Below are 7,755 nucleotides of genomic sequence, written 5' to 3'. Positions count from 1 at the left end.
GCCGTTGGTAACAGTACATAATGATAAAAGGAACCGCACACGCTGTTATCATTGCTCACTGTTCTCAACTAAATAATCGCGCCAGCTGCTATCATTCTCCAACGAGTGTCGAAATGCGGGGCCGTTTGTAACAGTACATAATGATAAAAGGAACCGCACACGCTGTTATCATTGCTCACTGTTCTCAACTAAATAATCGCGCCCGCTGCTATCATTCCCCAACGAGTGTCGAAATGCGGGGCCGTTTGTAACAGTACATAATGATAAAAGGAACCGCACACGCTGTTATCATTGCTCACTGTTCTCAACTAAATAATCGCGCCCGCTGCTATCATTCCCCAACGAGTGTCGAAATGCGGGGCCGTTTGTAACAGTACATAATGATAAAAGGAACCGCACACGCTGTTATCATTGCTCACTGTTCTCAACTAAATAATCGCGCCCGCTGCTATCATTCCCCAACGAGTGTCGAAATGCGGGGCCGTTGGTAACAGTACATAATGATAAAAAGGAACGCACACGCTGTTATCATTGCTCAATGTTCTCAACTAAATAATCGCGCCCGCTGCTATCATTCCCCAACGAGTGTCGAAATGCGGGGCCGTTGGTAACAGTACATAATGATAAAAGGAACCGCACACGCTGTTATCATTGCTCACTGTTCTCAACTAAATAATCGCGCCCGCTGCTATCATTCCCCAACGAGTGTCGAAATGCGGGGCCGTTGGTAACAGTACATAATGATAAAAGGAACCGCACACGCTGTTATCATTGCTCACTGGTCTCAACTAAATAATCGCGCCCGCTGCTATCATTCCCCAACGAGTGTCGAAATGCGGGGCCGTTGGTAACAGTACATAATGATAAAAGGAACCGCACACGCTGTTATCATTGCTCACTGTTCTCAACTAAATAATCGCGCCCGCTGCTATCATTCCCCAACGAGTGTCGAAATGCGGGGCCGTTGGTAACAGTACATAATGATAAAAGGAACCGCACACGCTGTTATCATTGCTCACTGTCCTCAACTAAATAATCGCGCCCGCTGCTATCATTCCCCAACGAGTGTCGAAATGCGGGGCCGTTGGTAACAGTACATAATGATAAAAAGGAACCGCACACGCTGTTATCATTGCTCACTGTTCTCAACTAAATAATCGCGCCCGCTGCTATCATTCCCCAACGAGTGTCGAAATGCGGGGCCGTTGGTAACAGTACATAATGATAAAAGGAACCGCACACGCTGTTATCATTGCTCACTGTTCTCAACTAAATAATCGCGCCCGCTGCTATCATTCCCCAACGAGTGTCGAAATGCGGGGCCGTTGGTAACAGTACATAATGATAAAAGGAACCGCACACGCTGTTATCATTGCTCACTGTTCTCAACTAAATAATCGCGCCAGCTGCTATCATTCCCCAACGAGTGTCGAAATGCGGGGCCGTTTGTAACAGTACATAATGATAAAAGGAACCGCACACGCTGTTATCATTGCTCACTGTTCTCAACTAAATAATCGCGCCCGCTGCTATCATTCCCCAACGAGTGTCGAAATGCGGGGCCGTTTGTAACAGTACATAATGATAAAAGGAACCGCACACGCTGTTATCATTGCTCACTGTTCTCAACTAAATAATCGCGCCCGCTGCTATCATTCCCCAACGAGTGTCGAAATGCGGGGCCGTTTGTAACAGTACATAATGATAAAAGGAACCGCACACGCTGTTATCATTGCTCACTGTTCTCAACTAAATAATCGCGCCCGCTGCTATCATTCCCCAACGAGTGTCGAAATGCGGGGCCGTTGGTAACAGTACATAATGATAAAAAGGAACGCACACGCTGTTATCATTGCTCAATGTTCTCAACTAAATAATCGCGCCCGCTGCTATCATTCCCCAACGAGTGTCGAAATGCGGGGCCGTTGGTAACAGTACATAATGATAAAAGGAACCGCACACGCTGTTATCATTGCTCACTGTTCTCAACTAAATAATCGCGCCCGCTGCTATCATTCCCCAACGAGTGTCGAAATGCGGGGCCGTTTATAACAGTACATAATGATAAAAGGAACCGCACACGCTGTTATCATTGCTCACTGTTCTCAACTAAATAATCGCGCCCGCTGCTATCATTCCCCAACGAGTGTCGAAATGCGGGGCCGTTGGTAACAGTACATAATGATAAAAGGAACCGCACACGCTGTTATCATTGCTCACTGTTCTCAACTAAATAATCGCCCCCGCTGCTATCATTCCCCAACGAGTGTCGAAATGCGGGGCCGTTGGTAACAGTACATAATGATAAAAGGAACGGCACACGCTGTTATCATTGCTCACTGTTCTCAACTAAATAATCGCGCCCGCTGCTATCATTCCCCAACGAGTGTCGAAATGCGGGGCCGTTGGTAACAGTACATAATGATAAAAGGAACCGCACACGCTGTTATCATTGCTCACTATTCTCAACTAAATAATCGCGCCCGCTGCTATCATTCCCCAACGAGTGTCGAAATGCGGGGCCGTTGGTAACAGTACATAATGATAAAAGGAACCGCACACGCTGTTATCATTGCTCACTGTTCTCAACTAAATAATCGCGCCCGCTGCTATCATTCCCCAACGATTGTCGAAATGCGGGGCCGTTGGTAACAGTACATAATGATAAAAGGAACCGCACACGCTGTTATCATTGCTCACTGTTCTCAACTAAATAATCGCGCCCGCTGCTATCATTCCCCAACGAGTGTCGAAATGCGGGGCCGTTGGTAACAGTACATAATGATAAAAGGAACCGCACACGCTGTTATCATTGCTCACTGTTCTCAACTAAATAATCGCGCCCGCTGCTATCATTCCCCAACGAGTGTCGAAATGCGGGGCCGTTGGTAACAGTACATAATGATAAAAGGAACCGCACACGCTGTTATCATTGCTCACTGTTCTCAACTAAATAATCGCGCCCGCTGCTATCATTCCCCAACGAGTGTCGAAATGCGGGGCCGTTGGTAACAGTACATAATGATAAAAGGAACCGCACACGCTGTTATCATTGCTCACTGTTCTCAACTAAATAATCGCGCCCGCTGCTATCATTCCCCAACGAGTGTCGAAATGCGGGGCCGTTTGTAACAGTACATAATGATAAAAGGAACCGCACACGCTGTTATCATTGCTCACTGTTCTCAACTAAATAATCGCGCCCGCTGCTATCATTCCCCAACGAGTGTCGAAATGCGGGGCCGTTGGTAACAGTACATAATGATAAAAGGAACCACACACGCTGTTAACATGGCGCGCGGTTCTCAACTAAATAATCGCGCCCGCGGTTATCATTGCTCGCTGTTCTCAATTAAATAATCGCGCCCGCTGTTATCATTGCTCGCTGTTCTCAACTAAATAATCGCGCCCGCTGCGATAATTCCTCAACCAGCTTAGAAATGCGGGGTAGTCGGTAACTGTACATAATGATAAAAGGAACAGCACACGCTGTTAGCATTTCCCGCGGTCACACTATCATAACATGCAGCTACAGACCAGCCAAATTATCTCATTGTCCGATAAGGTTCCTTCCACTGCAGGATATCATCAGCCGTGCCGAGCATAAATTTCGAAGTTAAAGAAATCAATATTAGATCGACATTGAACAGGGTTTGAACGTGCCACGGAAGACAAAAAAAAAAGAGTTTTAAATTTTTCTGGGATGCGATTGTACAAGACACTGGCTTCAAGTGTCACCTAGTAAAGGCTTCAAAACTCCAGGAACATCTCTTGAGCGAACTTTAGTTGGTGTTTGTCTTTTTTCCCCACTTAAAGCGCCTTTGTATTGTCAACTGTAAATGACAAGACACATTTTGTGTGTGTGTGTGTGTGTGTGTGTTTCAGGTCTGTTATGCTGGAGAGTGTGTGGATCCTGGCACTAACATAAACACATACGGTTAGGACAAACAAGTACTATACAGTGTACAAGATATCCGGTGATAAAGTATGCCACACTGCCACTGGCTACGTTTCGAGAAACTTTGCTATGGCTACACGCGGTGGAGGCACGTGTTTTCTCTACTGAATATGAGAAATAAAATGTCGCAGTGGGTCTTTAGCTCGGAAGGTTCAATAAGGCCAGCCTAATTTCGAAGCTACAATTATTTCGTTATTCGACAGAAAACTGCCGCCTTTCGCAGACACACCGCGCTGTCCAGCATTTGACATTCTTCGAATAGCGCAAGTGCCACGGCTTTTGTCGAGTGGCGGGTCAGAAAACAAAGGTAAGAGGAAGTTCACTTCGGCGATCTCGACCGGCGGCACGACCGGTGGACGTGCTGCGCACGAAGTGGTCAACCAGAGAACAGCCTTAGGTTAGCCAGGTTAGCGCCCGGTCGCGCCAGTTCTTGCGGCGCCCTGTGGATGACGACATGTGACGAGGGTATCGGCTTAGAGAAGCATGGGGTAACTATGGCTCTCCGCTTCGACGAAGTTTTAGCCACGCCTTCTCGTGGCGCGTTTCCACAATCTTCCTCTTTTCACTGTTGTCAGTAAACCGGTTGAAGGCCAGGGGTTATGTTTCCGCGTGTCTCTACTCTGATGTATACTGGAGTCTACTACTGGATGCCTTGTAAAATTGGTGTGTTCTGGCTTTGGGTGTATTTTCTAGTGAAACGCACCCAGAAACCACGGAAGACCTCCACCTGGATCAGCACAAGCTGTGCACAGCCTTCGACATCCCGATGGGACAGGCACAGTTTCCACGCCCACGCTACCGGACCGAGTCCCATTACAAGGTACGGCCTAAGTCTTCCCCGTGAGATTCCAGAAAACCGAACATGAAGTGACGCGTCAAAACACTCCTGTTATAGTTGCTGCCACGAACTAGGGGACGATAATGCGAAAGATGTGGCCCATTTGGTGATGGCCAGCTTACAGACCAGTGTACAGACGATTACCAGTGTACAGACATTACCAGTGTACAGACATTACCAGTATACAGACATTACCAGTGTACAGACGATTACTGAATTGTTAGCGAAACACGCGCCAGGACTGTGCAACATGCACGACATGGAAGAGATTTCAGACGGTCGTGAGGTTCTCGGTGGGAAGGAAATTGACATTCCGTATTACGGTGACTTCAATCATCACTCGGCTGGGGTTGCAGCCTTCGTAGCCTCTTTGAGTGTTCCTCAGAATGGGGCGATATCTTTGATAAGCTAAGTGGACTAAAAAATGTTAAGCGGGCAACTCTGAGTTCGTGGTCGATGCGAGATGATATTCTGTGAGGAGGATTGATGTAGGATGACCTGATGGCAGGAGTATGGTAGAACTTGTGAAACAGTGAAAAGGGCGTACGGCCCTCCTACGGACGTGCAGTTCGGCCAGGTTGATGTGTTTTTTTAATGAAGAGATTCTTTTATATGGTGAGTAGGTTACTAGTGATGAACAAGGTAAGCAGTAGATGGATCCTATACGGCAGAAGCATACTCCAACTGGGGCCGGACTAATGTGATATATTTATAATTAAACATGCTTTAGGTAGCATTCTGAAGACACGAGATTTATTGGTAGTTCCAAGCTTAAGCTTCACACAGGCAAAACACCGTGAACAGCATGCAGACATGTAGGCAAAGTAATGGTTTACACGTTGGCGCATTTGTCCTTTTCGTAGCTTGGGATCTTGGTGCTTCCACACAAGAGCGCATATGCAAAGAGACAGCAGCGACTCGGGGGGACGTCCGGGTTATTCACGAACAATGCACAGGCGTCCGCTATAATAAATAAAGACCAAAATGAGCCATCTTAACAAAAAGAGAAAGGAGTGAAGAAGTATATGTCTGATTTGGAAACGAACAGCGTGCAGGTCTGGATAAAAGTTCACGGAACACACGTACGGTGAGGCGTACTTTTTCGTCAGTGCGACTCCCCTCTGGTGAGCTGAAGACCTCGGCGGAGGGCTCGTTCATTTGATCAGAGGGGCGGACGAATCAAAGCTCATCTGGCGTCTCGGCTTTGTAATAAGAGCAGCACACGCTAATCTGTCGTCACCTTGACTCGTGCTTGTTATCGCAACGATATAAGGGAGCTCTGCGCCAATCTTCCGATCATACGGTGTCGTTATCCAGGCAGCACAACATCTTGGCCCAATATTGTACCAATATTATGCCAAGATATTGTGCTGCCTGGGTAGGGAACAGTCGAAATGTGTTCGCAGGCATATTGAAGCGATACCGAAACTACCGCGCGGTGTCGCTACCGACGCACCCACCCGCCCGTCCACTCCTCCCTCGAACAAATAGATATCTATCGAAGAAACGACAGCGTGACGTAATCATGACTTTGGTAGACATAGCGAAACCCAAAAACTGCGCAGGCGGTGCTAAGCTAACCCATAGTCATTCACGAAGTACGGGGGTCGCTTCTTTGGCGTCTTCAACCGCGTTCCCAGTCCACCGCGGGAAGAAAAGAAAGCTACACCCAAGCGTTGCATCGTCTTGAAAGTCAATGTCGTAATCCTGTGTGGAATGTGGGTCTCTGTTACGACGTAGTTTGCGGTTGCGTTTTATATATAGACACCATGAGCTGCTGATGTGACGACCTGCACCATGTGCTGGTCATCTGCCGACGCTTCGACTCTAGTCGGCGAACACTGAAGAACACCCTTGCTATAAACTTGACAACCGACCTTTAGGAGTTGAGAAGGTACAGGGAAGCTGGCCAAAACAGCACCAACTCCCTGCTCTGTGTGCCCTGGCGAACTACCTCGAGGACCTACTTGCTGAAATATTTTTTATCGTTCAGCGCTTTCACACATCAAGCGTCATGAAACAGCCGACGTTTCCATATTTTTTTTCTTTCTCCTTCTATTCTATTTTATTGTAGGCCGATACTCCGTGTGTGAGTTACATATTTGGAAAGAAGAAGAGTCTCTGTCCACAGTATGAGGAAGCTTCCGACGCGGGATTTTTGCTTCAATCGACTTTCACCGGATCGCTGCACTTTCTACTTTTCGAAGTGAGAGGAAAGCATGACTTACGGCGAATTGTAGGTAACATCACGATGGTGCAGTTGCCACATTCAGTATAAGCATTCACGTAGTCCAAGACCTGTGGATTGCTACCTGTAAATGACAAAGCCGAAAAACCAAACAACAATTGTAATTAAAATTCTGAGTCATGCACGCTGCCATTGGTTTCTGTAGGGTGAGTTATCGGTAGGGTTCCGATGTTTTCGGTTTTAATCGAAAAACATACGCCGGGTAAATTTTCCCTCATTCTGTTTTAATGTAAAAGCACCGAATACAGCGGGACATTCGAGGAACGATGACGGAGATAAATTGCTCCACATGCCCAGCGAGTTCTTGTTGGAGATCAGGAGAAAACTATACATAAATACGACGGTTGTGAAAAAAAAAAGTTAATCGTAAAATTCATTAACTGTAAAACGCCACTGCAGCGAACAACGCCATGTTGATTGAGCGTCGCGTTGAAATGATATTGTGATTTCTATTCGCCTATAATTGTCGGGTAAACCATGTACGCGCCTTGAAAAACATAAAAAAACGCCGATTTCGTGAAAATCAATAAACATCGAAAAACATCCGCCGCATCCGCCCAGAAATAAAAACCGAAAACGCGGAACCATAGTTATCAGCCGCCTACTAGTGAGCCTTAGTAGATCGTTGATAACGTGGCTTCATGAGAGCCGTTTTGATTCACCCAATCATGAGATAAAATTTTGAGTCATGCACATTGCTATTGGTTCCGG

The 7,755-nt window shown here is 46.8% G+C and overlaps 1 long non-coding RNA gene across 1 annotated transcript; it reads right to left on the bottom strand.

Annotated features, from left to right (window-relative positions):
- Positions 1-5,527: 5,527 nt before the first annotated feature.
- Positions 5,528-7,095, bottom strand: LOC135384160 (uncharacterized). Its single transcript, XR_010420273.1, has 2 exons — positions 7,025-7,095; positions 5,528-5,759 (listed from the first exon to the last, which is right to left on the bottom strand). It is a non-coding gene; the product is annotated as an uncharacterized LOC135384160 (long non-coding RNA).
- Positions 7,096-7,755: the final 660 nt, after the last annotated feature.

This window comes from Ornithodoros turicata, chromosome 2 (genome assembly GCF_037126465.1).
Source record: "Ornithodoros turicata isolate Travis chromosome 2, ASM3712646v1, whole genome shotgun sequence".
Classification (NCBI taxonomy): Eukaryota; Metazoa; Arthropoda; class Arachnida; order Ixodida; family Argasidae; genus Ornithodoros; species Ornithodoros turicata.
Note: the sequence above shows the minus strand (reverse complement) of the source record. Positions and strands in the feature narration are given on the sequence as shown.